The sequence below is a fragment of the Anabrus simplex genome, chromosome 10 (assembly GCF_040414725.1).
Source record: "Anabrus simplex isolate iqAnaSimp1 chromosome 10, ASM4041472v1, whole genome shotgun sequence".
Taxonomy (NCBI): domain Eukaryota; kingdom Metazoa; phylum Arthropoda; class Insecta; order Orthoptera; family Tettigoniidae; genus Anabrus; species Anabrus simplex.
This window is the reverse complement of record NC_090274.1, coordinates 32,277,223-32,301,060: the sequence shown is the minus strand read 5'-3', so window position 1 is coordinate 32,301,060 and position 23,838 is coordinate 32,277,223. Positions and strand designations below refer to the sequence as shown.

At 38.6% G+C, this 23,838-nt stretch overlaps 1 long non-coding RNA gene across 1 annotated transcript in view; it reads left to right on the top strand.

Moving 5' to 3' along the window:
* The first annotated feature begins 4,540 nt into the window (after positions 1-4,540).
* Positions 4,541-23,838, top strand: part of LOC136881903 (uncharacterized) — a 46,424-nt gene continuing 27,126 nt past the window's right edge. The window contains exons 1-2 of the long non-coding RNA XR_010861043.2: positions 4,541-4,671; positions 7,090-7,299. This is a non-coding gene — a long non-coding RNA (uncharacterized lncRNA). The remainder of the gene's footprint in view (positions 4,672-7,089; positions 7,300-23,838) is intronic.

Here is a 23,838-nt window from a genome sequence, read left to right as displayed (position 1 = left end):
TCAAAATATTTTTAGCCTGTGGAAAATTTGGGTCAAATTTGCAGACATGTCGCAACATACGTGAGGTCCCTGAATGGGTGTTGAGTAGCTTTTTGCAAAAATTGCATTGCGAGTAACCTATTGGCTTATTTGATACCTGTTCATAAACACATGAAAATGTTTCCCATGCTAGACTTGAGCCCTGTTTTATTGCTGGAATAAATCCACCACTTTTTAATTTTTCTTCGATTTCCTTTACGGTTGATTTGTTCATTTTCCTGCTGGTTGCACCTCTAACTACAACAGAGCTACACTCGACGCAATACGTAGCTACACTAACAAATAACGGCACAATCACGTCGCATCGATAGCAAATTTCACGTTCACTCTTGTCAAGTCCGGCAGTCCGAACGGGTCCCAGGCAACCTGTCAGGCTTAGGGAAACCCAGGTTTTGGTTTGCTATGACTAGCAGCTCAATACGCGTGCACTCTTGCTTCGCTGACGCTCAAGCTAAGCTGATTCGCTTGTTGCAGAGCAGCTTGGGGCAGGCAAGCCTGAAGTACAATTTGTACACCTTTAGTCGCGTGATGCAAAGCTCTCGATGCATTCTGAGCAAGCGATGCAGTACGTGCCTCATAATGCTATCTCGATGTCGTATAGTGACGTCAGGCGCATGAGCTCTTTGTCTCGAGGCAGTGCTGGGAAACGTATCGAGAGCTCTCGATGCATTTCGAGCAACTGATGCAGTCCATGACTCGTAAGCCTATCTCAAAGTTTAAATCGGGACATCATGCGCATGCGGTATGTTATCCCTCGACTATAGCCTACTTCGCCTGTTGATCAACTACTGACGTCTCCGAAAACCTTAATAAGTTAGTGGGACGTAAAGCAAATAACATCATTATAACAACTAATGACGATACGCCAACTACTTTATATAATCTACTCGCAGTCAACTTACCTACCTCTACTTCCTGCATTTTACTTAACGACTGTCCGCTTCCGTGGCGAAATGGTTAGCGTACTGGCGTTTCGTCCAAGGGTCTCTGGGTTCGATTCTTGGCTAGGTAAGATATTTTATCCTTCATTGATTAGTTCCTATGGTTCGGGGACTGGGTATGTGAAATAAATAGTAATGAAGAGTGTGACATATTTTTAACATTTTATTGAAACGATGTCTTTTACGACGCATCGAATTGTGTAATAATTTGAACAGAAAGTAAAATATACCGGTAATGGCATATACTGCTATATGTGTGCATGTATCCGATGAGGGACTCGTTCTTGGGTTAAGTCTCCTTCTGGACTATCGATACTGTTATGTAAGTATGGTAACAAATAGATAGTTTCCATGAAAAGAATCATTCAAGACCAGCCACGATATTATCGGACCTGAAGGCACATATACAGGATGAAGCCGAACTCCATCGACAAATTTTCGGAAATTGTTCAGGGAAACCTTCTGTGTATATTGGTATAAGGTAGCCGTGGTCTCCGGTGGTTCGTTATAGAGTAGAACCGGTAATTAAATGATGATTTATTCGGTTTTATTACCTGCCACTTCTGAATCTTAACAGACTAAAATCACGCCATCCAACTCTGCGTGATGCCTCTAACATGGATGCTAAAGATTTTAAATCTCTTGATGAGTGGAAAAGTAGATGGGAAGCAGCAACGGATGTGCGCCTTCATACCTTCTTCTCAGGTCCCAGACTTCCAAGTGGATCCCACCTACCACGCAAGACCTGGACTGCCCTGAATAGAATCAGAACAGGACATGGTCGGTGCAGAGCCGCTCTCCATAAGTGGAAAAAGCTACCTAACCCAGACTGTGACTGCGGAGCTCCACACCAGACTGTTCGTCATATCGTCAGGGAATGTAGGATTCGAGCCTATCACGGTGATGAGGATGACTTCCTGCTGCTAACTCCGGATGCTGCACGCTGGATCGAAGAATTAGACATTCAATTGTGAAGCACAAGTTGCTTTGTTTCTCAGCTGTAAATATGTATATATGTATATTACTGATTATGTCTGTATAAGCCATACGCTAAATAATAATAATAATAATTACCGCAAACAAACTTATTTCTGTTAAAATACCTTGACAACAGAGAAAAGGCCTGCAATATTCAATAACCAAAACGTACAACACAAAACCGAGAGAAGCAAAGCCTGCAATATGTAATAACCAAAACGTACAATACAGAACACAGAGTAGTGCGATAACCCTCTGTCGAAACACGTACATTTTTATCCCAGTGTGTTCAATATGTTCTGTCAGTGTACCTACTGTTTTAAAGGTAACAATTCCATGTCGTTGGCTTCCAGCGCGTTAATGAACTCCTGTGGGACAAAATTCCCACACCCAAGCGTCTGTCAAGAACTAGCATTTAGGACGGACGTAACACAAATAACAATATTATGAGTACTATTTTCAGTGCAATACAGATACAAAGCTAACTGATCTGATGACATGGCCACGAGGTAATCAGGTTTGTTTACATTATGATTGGTTTATATTGCATGTGTTGAAGTGGAAGAGATTTTATTATCTATTAGTTATTTTGTATATTCAGTAACGTTACAATTTCTTCTATTAGCGATCTGGTTGTTTCTACACGAACAGGTGTGTGTTTGGTAGCCGAAACTCTGATTGCAAAATAAGAACAAACAAAAATATTTTAAGATAAGATTCGAACCACTACAAAACGTAGCGGAGGATAATGCCTAACGATGATATTTAGTAGTGATGTGCGCGAGTGATGCCTGGAATCGCGGTACTCGATTCTTTCGGACTCGCTTCGCTTGCGAAGGCTCGATGATAGCATGACGTCACACGTTCGCTCACTCGCCGGCTCGTAGATGGATGAAGCATGCGTACAAGCGGTCGCTGAGGGTTTATGGGATTGCGACAGCGCGGTACGATATGAAAAAACTGAATGAATGCGGAAAAGGAATAACCTAAATTTGATAATTACTTGAGAACGATAATAATGCCACTTAATACGCATAATAAGATATGAAAATATCCGTTTACGGCGTCTCGCACACACTTCACTGAATATGCCATCTATTCTAATATTGATAATATAGCTTATCTGGCCTTCATAGCCCAACTTGGCCGGTTCGATACTGGTTTATTCCGGTAGTATTTGAAGGTGCTCAAATACGTCAACCTAGTGTCGGTAGAATTATTGGGACGTAAAAAATCTCCCTGGGGACTAAATGCGGTACCTCGGCATCCCCGAAAACCATACAAATGTACGTACTTGGACGTAAAAGTTATAACATTATTATTATTATTTCAAATCCCTGTCACGGTATGTATGTTGTAATTAGTGTATTTTAAACATGTGCTATTTTTTTTTTTTTGCTAGGGGTTTACGTCGCAGATAGGTCTTATGGCGACGATGGGATAGGAAAGGCCTAGGAGTTGGAAGGAAGCGGCCGTGGCCTTAATTAAGGTACAGCCCCAGCATTTGCCTGGTGTGAAAATGGGAAACCACGGAAAACCATCTTCAGGGCTGCCGATAGTGGGATTCGAACCTACTATCTCCCGGATGCAAGCTCACAGCCGCGCGCCTCTACGCGCACGGCCAACTCGCCCGGTAACATGTGCTATTTGTAGACTATAGACGGTATTTCTGCACACATTGTATTGCTTCGCTACTGGTAAATTATATCTCATGTAGCCATTATGCATATACACGGGCGTAGATGTGCTAATATGATCGGTAGTATGGCAGATTTATTGTAACCATAGCCTATTGCTAACCGTGCCAAAGCCTACAATCGTCCGGGGGAACAGGTGAATTACAGCAGTTTATATGTACATCTTACTTTCGACAGATATAATGTCGGGTGTTAAGATGAGGCGTCCAGAATGTGACGTACGTTCACGCAGCAAATCAGCGTACAGAACGTCATTCTGTTCTAGCTAAACAGCTGACAGTTTGTTAGTAAGTCACAACCTTAAGTGCCTATGATGATGATAATAATAATCATAACAATCGAATTATTGACGACCGATGACTGAACAACATCAATCATCAGCAGCAAACATATTGCACTCCACACCACAAAAATATTCTGTGGGTGACCCTGAATGCCGTGCACTCCAGTACAGTAGATTTTAGTTCTAAGGCATGTCCACAGATAGCGACACCAGTATGCTTGGACTCGAGTCTGGAGTCGAGTAATACCGATTCTAAGAGCACATTACTCGATTCTACTCGATTCCGTCGCTAGCCCATCACTAATATTTAGCCAACTGAGCCACGCTAACAGCTCGAGTTTAATGTTTACTAATTATTTCTGTTTCTGCTATATTCGTCCTGGCTGAGGTTCAATTGGAGCGTGCCTCGAGATGCATCGAGAAAGTGACGTCAGGCTCGAGGCTCGAGTATCTCAAACGAGAGTTATGCCCATCTCTACGTAGATCTCGAAGATGCATCGAGAATGGTGACGTCAGTCTCGAGTATCTCGAACGAGAGTTTCGCCCACCACTACCATTCTCTCTTTGCTTTGCACCTACTCATTCTCTTTGCTTTGCGCAGTTGTGCATGTGCATGGTTGCGCGCCACGCCAGTTCTCTCACATCTGCAAGGGAGGAACGTCACGTCCATCCTCTTTCTCATTGGGAAGTTCTACGGGTCCGTTCAACGCGTAGTCGTAACAAGGAAAACCAGGTAGGGCTATGAATTTGGATGAACAATAGTTTAAACTGCTTTAAGTCTACGGATAATTGAATGAATGTAGTATAAAGTTAGTTACAAAACTTATCACTGCCACGAGGTTGAAAGCTGTTATAGGCCTAAAATATAGGTATCTGTCAAATAGGTACTATTAATAGTTGGAACGCAATCTGAACTTAAGAAAATATTCCTTCAGCTGTGAAGTAGGTAGTGTTATATTTACAGAAAATTATATCTGGAGTGGAAAAGCACTACGTGTATTTGCATTCACTGTTCGGTATTTTTTTTTTTAAATTTAACTTTATTAAAAGGAACCATACGTTGCATTGCGAAGAGATGCGTTACAGTAGAAGTTAAATGCTTAAACATCGTACTTCATTTAGGCTTACTTCCCATTTTCGTAAATTAATTTTTAAATATCGATTCGCCGCCTCTTAAGATTTGTGTTCATGTGTGGGACAGTAAAAGTATTTCATGGTCACTCCTTTACGAATGGTTGCTAAAAAAATTCTAATAACTCCAAATATTTTCTTTAAATTAGGTACTTTTGTAATTAGAACAAATTGACCTACAGTATATTTTTACAGATGCTGGGAGATTACTTCAGCTGATAATGCAAATTTATATATCTGAATAAATCATATGGGGTTTTATCGTTCAGTAACTGCCAATATCATCCCTGGTTGGTGCTAATTCGCACTGCTGCCATAAACTATCGCCGACTAGAAGAGCGATTGAGGTTAGGGCCTATTCTGACAGAAGATTCGCAAGGTATAACATTGCCTTATGTGAATATTCGACACTGTTCCAATCATAAAGTGAAAACTGGGTTGTGTAGCCCAAAGGTATCGGCGAAATTTCACTGTACTATTTGTCCCAAATGGAACACAATTTCTTTTACACAAATAAAGTGAAAAATCTGCGGTAAATTAAAAAATACCGTCGTTACTAGAGAAATTTTTATACGTACTTACGGTTACGGGCCGTAGACAGGACTAGTTTGTTTTATTCCGCTAGCCGGTCTTGGACTAGCGCGAGAAGTTCAAACAGCAAAATGGAGGTCAACAGCAAATGACCGTGTTATAAGGAAGCTACAAGACGTAAAGCTATTGCCGAAGGAAGGCAGATGTGTCAGGAGAAACTGTAGAGGCAATTGCACTTTGGTAAAGAGAGGGAGGGCTGAATTGCTAGACTATATTTTCAGGTGCAAAAAGTGCTGGAATTTCAGAAGCCTCAGGAAAAGGACAATTTTTAGCAACTCAAAATTAGAAGTGGAAACTATTTATATTCATATTTCATATTTATATTCATGTGGTTGTGGGCATCTAAAACTCGCGTCTTAGCGAGTGATATCATGAACATAACGAAGTGTGTGGTGCAGCAATTCAGATATTTCCGCGACATAATAAATTTCAGTTCGGTGGCGTAGGCACTATTGTTCAGTTGGATGAAAGTGTTATTACATACAAAAGGAAACATGTTGGAAGAATAAACAATGGGTTTTCGGCCATTATGACAATGAAAAAAAAGGGGAATGATTATTTATGTGAACGATAGAAAATCAAAAACATTACCTGACATTATTTTAGAATATGTTCTATCTGGAACGGAATTATGGACTGACAGTTGGCGGGGTTATGCTGAATTATTAACTTGGGGTTGGGTTCACCATTCATAAATAAAACTGTTAATCATAGCAGAAATTTTGTTGATCCCATCACTGGTGCCTGCACCAACCAAGTAGAAGGCTACTGGTCATGACTGAAACGGTATGCCAGAAGCATGGGAGAGGCTATAATAGCTGGAGTGTTTAAAGCATCTGGTTGTGGACATAGTTGGTCTGCATTTTGAGGCACACCATTGGTCTGGGCGTTGCCTGTGATTAGTACCACTATATGAGCGATGTTGTGGGTCTGCGTTGCCTGTGATTAGTACCACTATGTGAGCGACGCCGTGGGTCTGCGCTGTGATTAGTACCACTAAGCGAGGAACACCATAGGTTTGCATTGCCTATGAGTGGTGCCATGTGAGAAACACCATGGGTCTGCATTACCTGTGCGTAGTATATTACCTGCGAGTAGTACCACAATGTGAGGAACACCATGAGTATATTACTTGTGATTAGTACTGCTAGCAGATACATTAAATAAACAGAAAGCGCAGACCTAAAGATGGCTATCACCGGTTCTGATCCTTCAAATGTTTAGTTGAAAGACGGGTGCACTGTTCAGGTAGTATACTGGTCTGAGGATTATGGTTTCACAGCTTTTCTTTGGAACAACTTCCCGTACTTTGTTTTGAGGTTAGATATTTTCTTTTGGGAGGAGAGTTTCTTGTTGCTGCATGCCATGTATTCTGGAGTCACTTTTATAGGTATAACTGGTTGTCTAGATTGTTTCTTGTATTTTCTAGGCATAGTGGATATTGAAGGTGGAATGTTCAGCTCTGTCCATATCTGGTAGATCAAGCAGCTCAGAACGGAAGAGGTTCTGGTGTCGCCAAACTTTCCATCCGCACACCAGACTCAACAAGCACAATCGCCATAGTCTCAAGTTTTCTACGCCGTTTACATGTTACCTGCAACAAATTATGATCGGAGATCATTTCTCTCTGCAGAAACAGGTTTGTTACTTTTTGATTTATAATGGTTTAATAACTTTTAGAAGTAGCTCTTTACTTTTAGTACCTTGGGTAGATTCTCCAGTTTGTTTTTAAGGTTACGTGGACGAATTGGATCCATGAAATTTCACTGTCATTTTTGTGCCAAACTGAAGATAACTGGAGAATCTACCCAAGGTATTTTTTTAATATAGGCCCTATTGTACATTAGCCTTTGTACCCATTCTTCACACAGGAATTTGCAGTGGATTACGTGTTTCCTTCAGGAATTCATGCAAAGTAACATGGCTCTGTTGACATATTTGAGACATGTTAAAATATTTTCCTACAAAGGCACGTGGCAGTAACGTGAAATATGCTGAAGCCGAACAAAGTCGAGAGAGAATGAGAACTATTTCCAAATTTGTTGTATGGTACATTTCCTGGTCCAATTTTGACATTCTCCATGGTTCTCAGGTTGCATTTTGTACCTCTGACCACTGGGGTGGTGTTCTGATTTTGATACCTCCCTTAATATCTGGCCGGTCAAAAAGAGTAAAATGGCTCTTTACTTTTTTCCATTACCTACCTTGAAGTGACATGCACGTGTCCCACGGGACTTGAACTAAATCTAATTGAACAATAAATATGTACAATGCATAAAGGAACGGAGATAACATATTCTTAAAGGTTTATTACATACAGTCCTTTGATCGAAGTAATGTTAGTGAAAATATTTGAGAATCTTCCTATGAATGCCAGCCCCATCTGATTACCACAACACAATCCTGAGTAGACTCCAAATACGTAGATAACCAGACAGACTGACACCAAAGGGAAAAGTTCTACCTCATCTCTAAGTTCTGCTCAGTTACGTTAGGTGGAGTTAATTTTCAAGCTGAGCGAAACATTATGCATCTGACTTACTCATGTTATGGATCCTTCAAATAACTGAAGGTCTGCAAGGGTGTCCGTCACAGACTGCAGAGCATGAAGTCTGTAGAAAATAGAAATTTTCTGTCATTTGAAGAGTAAGTGAAATTATGCACATAACAAAAATTGTTTAAAATGATGGGGCATTTCACATAGTACACAGATTTCTACATATAATCAACAGTGTAAGAGAAAAGTGAAAAAATCTCTTCTTGTTTTTCCTATAAACCCCTGTCTACTCGGTGATTTCTAAATATAAGTGAGGAGGTAGGCTATAAATGTGAAGTTTGGTTGAGATCTATTCAGCTGTTTCCCCGTGACTCAAAGATGTGAACTTCATTGTTTTTCCATATTGATTAGTTAATTAGTATTAATTAGGACTCCTCACTCTCTCTACTCACCATTACATTAAACCTGAGGTCTGTGCTGGTTCGAGATTAATACTAATTACTGCCCACTTCCACCTGGCATATAAAATAATATTAAAGATCTAAACCATAGTTTCGGCCTCAGCCATACAGTTATTTATCTTGAAAATATTATGAAGCAAGGTTCAAATACTAAAATACGACTAACCATATCAGAAATTTGCTACTCCTTACATTAGTCAAACATTGACTGATTTGTCAATAACTTAAGAAAGAAGAACCTGTATATATTACCAAACAGTATAAGTCGCATATTATGAGGAACCAAAAAACTGTGCGGGAATCACTTATCAATTTCATATAAATTTCTTGTACATAAGCTATACCAAATCATACTCTTTCAATTATATACAAAAGAATTTTAGATGCACCAGATAATACTGTATTTTTTTTCAAAAAAGACATGTTATTTGTATAGTATAATGGGTCAATGTTATCTAGCTTTTTTTAATGTTTTTCATGTAGAATAAGACTTGCTGTTAAAAGTATGCCAAACATACATTTTATACTGATTTTATAGCAAATTTTTACTCTTTTGAATGTTCCTTGCTATTAAACTTCCAATGGCTGATGATGGCATAGTGGATTGCCGAAACCAGTCCCAAAGATGTATTTTACAATAAGTTAAATATGTGATGTTCTAAACAGACCATTATAATAATGTATTGAATAGGTGGAACCTTTAGCTTTACCAAGCATTGTAAAATCTTGAGTCAGTACGGACAAAAAATGTTTTTAATACTAAATGTATAAGACGTTACCTACAACATTTATTAAAGAGTGGTACAGGTACGACATATACAAAGGTCATCAGCCTAAATCATCCAAATCACACAAATTAAAATTGCCATGGTGACATATAGGGATACAAATCTTCATCCACTAATTTTCACCAAATAAATACAGGGTTAGCTGTACCTTCACCCCTTTTTTTTTAAAATTTTTTTTATGCTCTGAACATGTGAAAGTCTTCAACCGTTTCTTTTTACTATGTGTTAAGGTTAAATTGACACTCATAGCAAATGCATAACCGGATCTTGCAGATCTATTTACATACAAACACCCAAATCACAAGTCATTTTTCAATTACTATTAAAATCTTTAGTGATTATTTGTCAGTTCATTAAAACTACTTGTTATTTAAATGTCTTCCAAGTAAGAACAGAAATTTAGTTGATAACACATTGCTTGTGTAATGGACGTTGTAGAACTGTGTTTGAATGTCTCATAAAGTCTTTGAAAGGCTTGTTACACTTGCTAAAATCTACACATGTATAATATTGTATAATATAAAACGGTGTTGTCTAAATAGGTAATTGTTTGCCCTTCCATTCTTCTCTTTGGGCATAATACAGGTGATCTAAAATTTCTCAGTCCTCGTTTCATAGGTCAAATATCTCAGCACACTGTCCAAGGCTTCTTTAAATCTTTCCGATTGGACTGAACTGAGTGTTGAAAGGTTGATGTGGCTAGGACATGTTAAGCAGATTCGGGTGACTCGAACACCAAGGAAGTATTTCGGAAAGATCGTTCCAGGACTAAGACCAATTCGATGACCTAGAAAAAGGTGGTTAGATCAGATAAGAGCAGAAACGCATATCAGGACATTAATAAATGGATGCACATCGTTTTTATACATCTGCCTGGCTCGCTGGAACAAATTCATTCATGATTTATGGGGTTGCCAACTCTTCAGCATACTTCACGTAACACAATTCCTGGAATGTGATCTGAACCACATGTCTTCATTTCCATTGACTTCAAGATGTTGCACACTTTGGATGTCAAAGTTGCCACTGATAAGTTCATTTTCCCAAACTGTTAAGTGTGAGAATTACAGGGAACACTGGGTTAATGAAGTTTTTTGAAAGTGTCAGTGAAGTTATCTAGAATTTCTTTCAGTGAGCTAATTTCCTTCTTGCTAATCATAGATTTAGATTTGTAATTAAAATTTTAAAGATTTTTGTGGATGTCTGATATCTTCCAACAGACACTACATAATCCCTGTTTTTTCTCAACTGCATTTGTGTCTTTTCTTAGCACTGTGAATTCGATGTAATCTGCGGGAAGTGAAGACTTCGCAGCTAGTTTCATTGCTCTTTCCTTTGCCCACATTTTGTAAGTTCGGAATCATACCAACAGGGAAATCTTCATTATGCGGGAAGGTACGGCATCTTTAAGAGCACTGTGCAGTGAATCATAAAACAGGTAAACTGCAGCATCAAAATATGAACAGGACCTGAGCAAGTTCCACAGACAACGGGACAAGAGATTTCATAGGCAAGGAAAGTCTGCTTTTGTCAATACAAATGATTTAGTGTGTGGTAAACGAGGAACACGGAAAATGTGAAGTCAGAGTTCAAGGGCAGAATGGTCTGATAGTATTAATTGTTCTGTTGCTTCACAAAGGGTATTAGTGACTTTTTGGACACCAAAGCAAGGTCCTGGAAGTTATTTCCTAGTTATCGAAAACCGCAAACTTGAAGGTTAAATTCATTGGCTATCTCTGAAAGAAAGCAGCTTCCTCATTGCCATGAGCGAGGATAGGATTAATAGATCCCGAATCATCTGAGGCCTAGGCTAATTGGCTTATATTGAAATCACCACATACGATAGGCATCATTTTGTTTTGGTATGCGATTGATTCAACCTAGGGTTTGTCCGAAGTCTGTATGCCATACTTTCGTTTCGTCTGGGTGCAGGTAACAGCAGTGTACAGCACTCGGCTAGGGGATGGAGTGGCTTGCAAGACACATTCCCAGTTTCCTGTTGGGTTGAAATGTTGCACAGGACCGTAAGCAGAGTTCATTGCTATTAAAACGCCTCACTGGTTTTACAAGTAATGATATTTTGCCTTACTTGGTGGAAAATAACTTAATTATCATGTACTGTTTTCCACTATTGTAGATTGAAGAGTTGTCAGGACTCTGCTAGACACACTCTGTTGTAATGCACGTCACTCAGTTGTTAAAAGTCCACGAGTGATTTCTTAAAGACTACAGACATTCTAGTAGTAGATGCTAGGGCTGGAATTTACCTCTGGTCGTGGTTTCAGCTGGATATTGCCAGCAACTGCTAGTTGTAGAATACTCGGCTTCAGGCTGGAGGTACTAGAAGTGTTGCTGGGTGAAAGCTTGTGCTGGATGCCATTCGCTGCTGCTTGCCCTTCACACAACACTTGGGTGCTTATTTTTAGCTTATTATTGGAGAGTATATCTTCCCAACAACTTACACCGCACTTAATACCAAGGTATATGCTTGTCAGTTCGCTTTCATTCACACAACTGCGATAAAAGCCTTTGGACCACAAGTACTATTAACAGGAACACACAACATGCCTACAACCATCTGTCATCCTAACTAAATGCACTGTTAGACATTTCTCCATTATGATTCAACAGTTTAACAAAAAAATCTGTATGCAGTGCCTGAGTAAATGGCTTTGCAATTGGAGGGTCTGTGTGTGTTCAGTTATGATAGTTATTTTTAACTGAATGAAAGTCAGAAGTTAGTGATTGGCTCCAAATATCAGCTCATCATAGGTTTCTTGGCTAGATATATTCATCTACTTTTGCCAGTAAAATGGAGTATATCTTGCCTTAGAAACACTTGCTACAAACGATGCATTTATTGCCCAAATATATATAAAATGGGGAAGAAAGTACGTAGGTGGTTTGAAAAGTTCTCGGAATGTACTAGAATTAAGTATCTTACCTCGGAACTGCTTTATTTTCCAACATAGTCTCCCTGTAGACTAATGCATTTGGTCCAGCGATGTTCCAATGCCTTGATCCCATCTCGAAAATCAGATTCCTCCAGGCCTGCAAAATACCTCTCCAATTCAGCTGTCAGTTCTTCCCTTGTAGAAAATCTCCGTCCACCGAGGAAAATTTTCAGCTTGAGGAATAGATGAATCTGATGGTGCCAAATCAGGTGAATAAGGTGGATGTGGCAACAATTCATACACCAGTTCATAAAATTTTGCCGTGGCAATAACACTTGCGTGCGGCGGAGCGTTGTCCTGATGAAAGATGACCTTTTTCCTTGCCAAACCAGGCCTTGGTTCGTGTATTTTTTCCTGTAGTTGGTCAAAGTTTGCATAGTATTGCCCCATAATTGTTTGGCTAGTAGGAAGATAATATATCAGCAGAATGCCTTTTGCATCCCAGGAAACTGAGGCCATGACTTTTCCGGCCGAACGCATTGCCTTTGCTTACTTTGGTGGTGAATCAGCATGTTTCTACTGCTTTGACTGCTGTTTTGTCTCTGGGGTATAGTAGTGGACCCAAGTTTAATCTGTAGTCACAAACCGGCGCAAAAAATCTTGTTTGTTGCACTGAAAAGGGGCCAGACTTTGTTCGGACATTTCCAATCTGGTGCGTTTGTCCAATGTCAAGAGCCGCGGCACCCATCTTGTGGATAATTTTTTCATACCCAATTCTTCGGTTAAAATAAAATATACCCGTTCAGAAGACATCCCTATAGCTTCAGCAATCTCCTGCACTTTCAGTAGACGATCTTCCATGACCATTTTATGCACTTTTGCAATAAATTCTGGGGTCGTAACACTTTTTGGCTGTCCAATACGCGGATCATCCAAGCTCTCCCGACCAAATTTAAACTCGCTAGTCCACTTGGCAACAGTTGAAAAGGGAGCAGAGTCCCCCAGTGTGTTCTGAAAGTCTGCATGAATTTCCTTTGCTTTCATACCTTTCTTTACAAAGTATTTAATCACTGCTCGAATTTTTTTTTTCCATTGTCACAAATCACTATGCGGCAACAACAAAGTCGTCACTAACACACTCCTGCAGCTAGAGCACTGACGCGCCACGTGTTCACTCAAAGGATGTGTGATTATTGCGTGGGAACCTCGTTTCTCTAGCACTGACATCTAGCGGTGATTCCGAGAACTTTTCAAACCGTCCTCGTATAATGCAAGATCACAGCATCGGATGATGCAGAGCATAATTCTCCGCGAATCGTAAAGAATTTAACCTTATTTTCTTGACACTGCATAAGCCCAGAAGCTTATATCATGTCTAGAAATACGGGCCGTGAAAGCATCAATAGCAGTAGAAATAAATAATTTGGAAATATATTGAACATCTCCCTTGGTAAATTATTCAATCATTTAATTAATCTTCCTATAAATTATTTGCTGCAATTTATCCTTTTTAATTCCAACTTCATATTGTGGTCTTTCCTACTTTTAAAAGCTCCACTAAAGCTTATTTATCTACTGTCATTCGATGTCATCTCTCCACTAACAACTCAGGACATCCTACTTAGTACAGTAGCTAGTCTTTCTCCAAAGTCTTCCCAGGCCACAGTTTGCAACATTTTCATAACACTATTCTCTTATTTGAAATAGCCTAGAACAAATCCTCCTTGCTTCCTTTGGATCTTGCCCAGTTCTCGAATAAAGTAATCCTGGTGTGGGGTCCCAGCGTCCGCAAAATTCCAACATTTCATTGGCGGTCATGCATTGAGACATATTGTAATGGTCTTTGCAGTTTACCATGAAGCTGCCAAGGATATCTCGAATGGGAGCAAGTTTATCACTGGGTGTATTTGTCATCAAATCTTAGGTGCTGCAGGAGAAATCTGAATCTCTGCAGTGACATAACTAGGCAAAATATTTCTGGTGAACTACCATCAGTAGCAAAGAGTTCATCTGCATTCAGCTGATTAGACTTTTTCACATCACTTAATGTTAGAATTCCAATCAGAGCTTCAATTTCATTACTATCAGTTGGTCTGATATGTTTCCCTTTTATACTGCCACAGAGATGTTTGCGTTGTGTTGATTAGTATACTGCACAATCATTTCTGTCATAGGACCATCAAAAAATTTCCTGCAGATTTCGGTCGGTTCTTTGATGCCCTTCACTGACTAGATCCTGGAAACTGTTAAAATGTTTTTGGATCTTGTTCGTACAGCCTTCGGAGGACAATGTATCTTCCATTTGGTCATCTTTTCCTACATAGAATTGAGAATCACTACCTACATAAAACTGTATTTCATCATTGGTATCTAATTCTTGTTCACTGTTACAATCTTACTTCAGTAGTGTCTATTTCTTCAATGTCGCTTTCATTGTCACAGGCATCAGCATCTGAGAAGTCAGCTTCATCCTCTTGACTAGCAGGGTCGGCTAAAAGTTTCAAGGAGCTCCCTAACACGGGATTCTTTGCTTTCGAAATTCATATCTTTGAATACACAAGAAGAAAAAACATAACCATATTGTCTTGACCAGTAAAGAAACATTAGTGTTAGCACTACAGTCCAACAATTCTAACAGTGAACACAACAATCGACACTGCTTACGCTACTAGGCTCTGGAATATGAGTACGCACAAATCCACAAAAATCTAGATCATACCTTTCATTTGCATGCAAGTATAAAACTAGATTGGTGACTTTGGTCTATAGGACTTAGTGACCTCAGTGTGAGACCGAAAAGACCTGTACAGTTATCATTCGAACTTGCGCAGTGGTAAGTATACTCCAGAATGAAATTGATGAAGGTAACCTGATGCGCATCTAGCTCACTCCAACGGGCAAAGGAGGCGCAATAGTTCGATGTCTGTGATACCGTGCATCACTAATGGAGGGTTAATGCAATAATCCCAGTGAAGATCTCTCCTAATATTAAGGCCTAAGTACTTGGGAATCCATGTGAGATACCTCTCCTACCAACACAGTAAATAAAACTGAGGACTTTCCCTCTTGGTGGAACTTGCCTGACTTTCATCCGCTTTAGTGATAGCATTGTCTGCTGTTCATTTCACATCGTTTTTTGCAGTTCAGTCATGTAACTTACTACTCTATACAGTATATCTGCAAAAAGCCTTGTGATACCAGTTCTTCTATTTTATATATATACACACACACACATATATATGGAATTGGAAATTGAAGATGGATTGTTAATAGTTAACAAGTTTCTTTATAACGGGTTAACACTGAAATGTCAATGTTGTATATTTTTGTTCAATACCTTTTCTAGCAAAGTTGTGGAATATTTCAAATCTAATAGGATTTTCTTATTGTAGAATAAGAACATCTACCAGGCACTGTAAATTTGAGATTTTTTTCAACCATATGCTGTCCCATTGCTGAATGTTTTGGAAAGTTTTGCAATTTATCTTGCATGAAAGAATGACTGTGAATGAAGTTTAAATGAAAGTACAGAAGAGAACCCATTGTATAGACTAGCGTTCAATCATTTACGGAAGAAAAAGAAAAACTTGAAGATCTTAAATATATTTAGATATTCTCATTTCAATTACAATATTAAATTTTATGGTAATGACCATTTTCATAATATTTCATTAGTTTCTTTATTCATTGATATGGTGAATTAGGATACAGTGTTATATTGTTTTATTCTTTGAATTGACATCACTGAAGCGAATGGATATTTTTCCTGAAACATGTATTATAAAATAGTTTTCAATCATTAAGTGTATTGACAAGGTGGACGTGAAATCTTATGATAGTGTTTTTGTCTACCACTACACAGAATCTCCTTTCCGAAGTATTCATTCTAAAATATGTGCCAGTTTTTACTCCCCACTGACTAGGTATCTAAAAATGCTTACTCGTGCTGCATTACCCTTTTTCTATTTCTTGTTTCAAAATCTATTCGTTCACTTCAAAAATTTTCATTAGCAGTGTACATTAGCATGTACATCGTAAACTTCTTAACATCACTCTCGAAAACCCACTTTTCTCAATTTGCCTTGTGAAGGCTTGCCGCGCTGCCTGAGAAGGGAACAGAAGACTGCAATGGTCGAATAATTGAGCTGTCATTAAGCATTGGAAATACCGGAACAGTTCTCCGACCATTGGTGACCATTCCGTTTTGGGTTTCTTCTGTAAACTTTACTCTGAAGGAGTTAATTTTTCCTTTGCCCAGCGACGATTATGTACAATATATTATTATTATTATTATTATTATTATTATTATTATTATTATTATTATTGGGAACAGGGTGATGTAGTGGCATGCCTGACGGAAAGCTGCATCACCCGCCACTCCTCCAAGGACACAGTAGGTTGGTCGTAACAAGATTTCGGGGAAGCTCTTTAAATAATAAAAATGAGACTGCAATCAGCTTCAGGGATCCTGCATTAACAGAATTCGAGACAGTTTTATAAAACTAAAGCAAACGACATTTGCCTTGGGAAGAGAAAATGAAGAGAACACTGTTCTAAAAAATAGAACATTGACAGAGGAAAATTATTTTTCAAAACCTTTTTATTAGTAGACAACTAGAAAATCACACATAGTGAGCTAGTGCTGGGAACAAAAGCATTTTTTAACATCTGTTCAAATGAATATAGCTTTAAAATAGGTTAAAATAAAGTAAATTCATTTCACTGCCCCATTCAACCATCCACAAGGATTTTAATTTTTGTGGGTTACTGTAGTCACATCATAGTAAGTGACCCTCAGTCGGGATACCAGTTTCTATGGAATGAGAGTGGGTATCCGACATATTCTGGGTCATGGCTCTCCTTATGCTTAGGCGACTAGGAATATACAATCCACCGGTGGTCCGGTCCATAACCCGTTAGAGGATGGATCCTCACTTGGACTATCTGTAAGTAGGGTAGCATCCTGCTTCACGAATTTACCAAGCTCGGAACATTTTAAGCAAGCCTCAGAACCATGGGAGGAACGGAGTCCCACTCCCATTTGACAGGCGAGGGACTCCTTCGAAACAACTTGGCGAATGAAATGGAATTCGATGGGGAGTTATCAGTATTAATGGGGCTTAAGGAAGAAAGTAGAACTGGCAGAGTTGGCAAAGAGGATGCATCTGGATGTGCTAGGAGTATGCGATATTTGGGTAAGGGGAGATAACGAGGAAGAGATAGATTATAAAGTGTACTTGACGGGTGTTAGAAAGGGAGGGGCAGAGTATGGGGTAGGGCTGTTTATCAGGAATACCATTGCACGCAACATAGTTTCTGTTAGGCATGTAAATAAGCGAATGATGTGGGTAGATTTGGAAGTTGGAGGAATTAGGACGAGAATTGTCTCGTACGCATAAGCCAGCTTCGGTGGTCGGGTCATCTGAGGCGAATGGAGGAAGATAAGTTACCTAGGAGAATAATGGACTGTTATGGAGAGTAGACTGGAGACCAAGACGATGATGGTTAATCAGTTTCTAACGATTTCGAGATAAGAGGTATAGAACTAAATGAGGCCACAGCACTAGTTGCAAATAGAGGATTGTGGCAACGTTTAGAAAATTCAGAGGCTGAACGCTGAAAGGCCTAACAGTCTTTAGCGATAATGTATGTATAGTTTCTAAGCATAACAGTGTAGGTCCACTTAAAGTGCTTTTTAAGAAAATATAGTTTGAATTTCACCTAAACATTGTAATATAGCTGAAGATGTTGCTATTGGAACAAAACATGTTCTATAAATGGTTAATTTTCTTAAAGCAAATATAAGTATCATAAAGTTGGTAATTTACTGTTATTGATTCAATGCCTGTCATCGCCATGAGTGGTTTGATTCCTGGTTTTGCTGGGGTGGATCCAGTTATCAAGAAGGGCATGCGACCTTAAATTCCTGGCCACAACTCTTTCATGCCTTGGTACATGCAGGAAGTCGGAGCAACCGTGATAAGTTGCGGAAGATGATTGATTATAGTTAACATTATTTAGCATCCAGTAACAATCATTTATTTCTTGTATAATCGCTGTATACTCGTACTTTGGGGGTACGAAGGTAGGACACTTGGAATTTGGGGTAAGCCAACCAAAATTTTGAATACTATTTCACTAGAGGACATCAGCTAGAGAGCTAAATATACATCAGAAACAAAAATCCTAAATTAAAACGATGAGACAAGCTAAAAATCGTTAAGATACAATGAGGCATATAAAATAGACTACAAAATGTGAACAGTAAAAAATGTTCTAAGTTCTCTTGAGGTCAAATTGCATTGAAATCCATTAAAATTAATCAAAGAGGAAAGTCCATGACTCTTGTATAGGCCTTGAATTGCCTGGAAAACTTTTTAGGTACTAAGTTAGGAGATATTGATAATTGCAATTGGAAAGTGACGATAAAATCTTCCTTAGACATGTTAAATAAAACGCATACAAGTGGCTATTTATAAACCTTTTTAGAAACCATTTCATGATATTTCAATTCAGGAAGAGTATCTTCTAGATTCGAAGCCAAAATGGGTTGTGAAGATGACGGTAAAGCGGGTTGTGGAATATGATTTGATAGTCTGTAGGACAATGAAAAATCAAGTGACTTTGAGAGGTTTGATTATTAACTAATGTAAGTTGAGTATGTTAAAATACTTACTCTTTGTTGTTGGGCCTGATGTGAAAGTGAGGACTCGCCGCTGCTGAGGTATAGAGGATCTGATTGAGCTCGAACATGTTGGTATGTTGAGAGGGGCGCGTCACGGGTGGAGGAACGACCAGTCTCAGAGCATACACAGCCTAAGGCTTGGTCTTTTTTTTAAATTAACTCCTTGTATAAGATGTTAATGTTATCTGATGAATCATTGGTTCCCTGCAGGATTATTTCTGTGGTTTAGATATACGAAAATTTCTTCATATATATTCCACAGGCAACTTCTAAGTTTTCATGATGTTGAGGACATTGTTTATATTTGTGAACACATGACCGTAATGTCATGTGGTAATTGATCACTGATTATCTATTATATTTCTTGGCTCGGACATGTTCTTGATACCTCGTGATGAAATTTCTTCCGGTCTGACCCAAGTAAGTTGTGCTGCAGTCTGTACATTGCAATTATTGTACATCTGAATTATGGAATATATTAATAATAATAATAATAATAATAATAATAATAATAATAATAATAATAATGATATGGGTTTTGTGAAATAATTTAGTGTTTGTGTAATTGGTCTTAAAAGCAATTCTTAAATTCTCTTGAACAAACTTGAAATTTTGTACATTTTACTGCTATTGAATGTGAAGCCCGCCTAGTGGCCATGGTTAAGGCATTGAAATCTAAACTGTCTGACGCTGTGGTTAGCCGGTTAGAGTCCTGTTTGTCGAGAAAAATTTTCACCATCAGAATGTTGGCCATCACTAGATTGCGTACCAAACACCTGGATTAAATTCCAAACCTTAGTAGTGCTCATATGGATTGAGGGCATATGCCACTGTTGGTGATTCATCTGTCAGATGGAGATGTTCAGCCTTGAACAGACCCCTTGGTGCTATTCAAAAGGAGTAGGCTATGTGCTGGTACCTGATTTCACACTGTCCCTTCCTACTGGATCATGTCATTCATTTAATCTCATTAACTCTTCTGATGAGGTTGACATCAGGAAGGGCATTCGGTCATTAAAAAAAAAAAAAAAAAAGCCATGACAAATTTATCTCATTTCATACCCAGCCCCATAGAGAAAGTGGACAATGGTTGGACAAACTGCTCTTAAATGTGAATATACAGAAATTTGTTTTTCTTTATTCTGTCCTCTCACTGAAGTGGTAATGGGTTTATTAGTGATCCTATGTACAAACTCTTTATTATAACTATTATATGCTTTTCAGTAAATCATCGGTGTTTAACCTTCTTACAAAGCCACATTCCTGACAAGTCTTCAATAATGCCTAATTCTTTTATCAGTGTTCGAAGTGAGTAAATTTTTCTTAAAGGCCTTTTTTGCTTGTGCTAGTCTATATTTGTCCTCGTTAATTCTGCCATTACTACCCAAGTATGTGTTTATATACTTCCTCTAAGACCCCATTTCCTAATCTAATATTTCCTTAATCATCTGACTGTTCTTTCAAAATTTGAAAAGGAGAGGGGATAAAGTGCAGCCTTGCCAAGTTTCATACGTCTCTTAGAATGTACTAAAATGTCATGCTCACTGTAAATATTGTATAATACATTCTATTAATTTATTTATAGTCTTATTTCCAATAAAATGTCTTGCTCTGGCCACCACCAGGTGAGTTGGTCGTGCAGTTAGGTGCGCGCAGCTGTGATCTAGCATCTGGAAGGTACTGGGTTCGAACCCCACCGTCGGCATCCCCGAAGATCGTTTTACGTGGTTTCCCATTTTCACACCAGGCAAATACTGGGCTGTACCTTAAGGCCATGGCCATTTCCTTTCCACTCCTAGATCTTTCCTATCCCATCATCACCATAAGACCTATCTGTGTCGGTGTGATGTAAAGCAAGCTGTAAAAACAAAAAAATCTAGCCCCCTTCCGCACTGAGACTGAGCTTTGACACTTCCATTTTACTATGATTCTTTCTGAAAACCCTCCTTGTTCAACTGGGATGACTATTGCTTCCTGGGTACGGTTAAGTATAATTCTTTTGAACATCTTGTAGATTATGCTAAGGAGTGAAATTGGTCAGTAATGTGATGCGTCGGTTCCTTTGCTGGTTTCAGGACTGCAATTACTTTGGCTTGTTTTAACAGCTTAGGTAATTTACCAGTTTGTAGAATTTCGTTGAAGTTGTCTAGCCAGCTTAGATTTCATCCATGCCAGCAACTTTATTTATCTTGGGTAGAGCCTTGGGATGCAAACTGAAATCTTCTTGTTCTTAGTTGCTTCTTAACACTCCTTGTGTGTACCTTATCCATCTTTGCCCTAGAGATTTGTCAGTCTGGGGGCAATGGTGTTCGGGTTCATTGGCAAACTTCTGTGTTCAGAAATACAGCAAGCAGGTGGTTGGGTAACATTGTTTAATAAGCATGCTAGCTTCTAACAAGTTTTCTTACAAGGTTCCAGGCTTTACGACTAGTGCGCAAAGTCCATCTCTGCTGTAGTTCTGTGCCACTTCTCTCTCCTAGATTTATTTAGAGCCCTTAGCAACTAATCTGCTGTTTTATTAGAGTTCTGATATTCGGTGTACAGCTGATAACATTCTTCTGACCATCCTGGTATAATATATAAGTAATAATAATGTAAACGTTTCCACCTTTTCAATACTAAAATATATTTAGTATAACGTTTACGTTGTTATTATTATTACTTATATATTCTCAGTTCAATACGGACCAAAAACATGAAATTCATAACATCCTGGTATATACGTCTTAAGATATCCTCGGGGAATGAACTTCCCAGCATTAGCTTGTGTGATGTTAACACATCTTCTGTAATTTTGAAAATCTCAGGTTTTACTTGCTCTTTAAGTAGCTGGAGTGTTCTGTTTGGTCCTGAAAAGGACTCTTATTGGACATAGTACTTGCTATCATCTGCTTGTTGCTGTGTAGCAGTGTCTTTGTGATAGAATCTGCCGATGTACCACCATTGCCCAGGGAACACCTGAATGTTTTATCCAGCACTCTTTGGGGAGGCTCCTTCGGTGTTTCCCATGAAAATGAATAAAACAATAGCACAGAGCCCAAAATTACATTTTACACACTCTGTACATGTGCAAGATTCACAAGGCTCTCCTGCACAATAGTCTTTGCTTTGTTGACCAACAAAATGGTCCAGTCAGTTGTCTGATACACTGTAATAAATAAATCAAACTATCGTTGCTGTTCTCATTCTGTCCTCTCCTTTCACTTCTCTCCCAGGAAACTGGAGCTGGAAAATGATTATCAAAACATGGAATTGATCGTATGGACGGGAATGACTCCTTGTGCTATGTTTGCTTTATTTCTAATCTTGTCCTTCCTGGTCTTTTGGTTCATTGTTCTGATTAATTTCTTTTAACAGGATTTTACTATTAGCCTTGCTATGCACGGTACATGTTTAAGAGTCCATAGGTGAGAATTGGAATGAAGTAGGTACGTAACATGGTCGATTTTGCTTTCTAGGGTATTGTCATCGCAGAGTAGATTTCTCACTTGAAGATATGTATTTTTATTTATTTGTTTTCTTTTTAAATGATCCTTGCAGGGTATTTGAATTTAGAAAGATTGTAACAGTTCCCTCCAGGGAAATGTTTGATAGTCATTTCAACTGTTTTTGTTTATCAGATGTTTAGTCCATATATTTTTCTTTAAACCTGCCATTCCAGACTTAGTTTCTACTGTACTTCTGCTTCATTTTCTCCCCAGATCAGAAAATCATTTGCTGATGTACCAACTCCCCTGATTTAAGCTGGAGACTTCCTATTTTGGGTCCTTCCTCCCTCTCCTGATCGCACACACTTATGTACAGATTTTGAGAACAGATTTAATATTTCCTGTGATTTTAAGATTTAATATTCCTGTATTTTTTGAAAACCCAGGTTTTCATTCTTTAAGTAGCTGGAGAGAATTGATGTTCAGTGAGCACTGGCAAGACAGTGGTGGTCTTAAATATGACACAATCTCTAACGTAATGCTTTTTATCATTTCCACACAGCATTGCCGACTGTCAGACTATTTTTTAGCATATTTATAATGGGAAAAGCTCAGTTCAGATCAAAGCTTCCTGAAAAATAATTCTGGAAAAAGTTATACTCTAAAACCCATTCAACAAGGTCAGTGCTTAGAGTATAAATCTAGTTCAGAAATCTATGAAGAGACCTACGGCATTACAATGAAGAGTCGTGTGTTCTAAAGCTGATACATGCAGTATTTATAAAATGCATGCACTATTTCAGTATTTACACTCAACTCTCAATTAACCAGGATAAAGTAGGGTTAAGGCTTCCCGGATAAGTAAAATCGCGGTTAACCCGCAAAAAGTTAAAAATAGAACAGGAGTATGGAAAGTACAGTTAAAATAAGTGATACTGCTGTATTGTTTATTAACTTACCCAATACGTTAGAGTAAAAGTAGCACTTAGCACAATTAATAAATGGAAAAATAAACAGCACTTTTTGTTGAGACTGATAAGGCAAAGAAAAATATTCAGACTACCTAACTTTACTCTTTCTGAAAATAATCAGTCATGGTCTTCTACTTTTGTGGCGAGAAACTCTTTTCTTTATTATGCTTCTCAAGTTTCTCAAAACAAGCACCATCCTGGTAATATTATCCCGACCCTATGTAATTCTGTATTACCGTAACTCCGAACACTTGTGCATTTTTAGTGTTTTTTTATATCGTGGTTAATCCACAACATGGTTGATCTGATTACAGTAAATAGAGTTGAGTGTACCAAGAAAATGAAAGAGAAATTACGTAATTGAGTTGTATAATGTGTTAAATATTCTTTAATGTTACATCATCGAGGTGCCGTAAAATGTCGGGATATGCTGCAAAAAGAGAAATCAAATTTT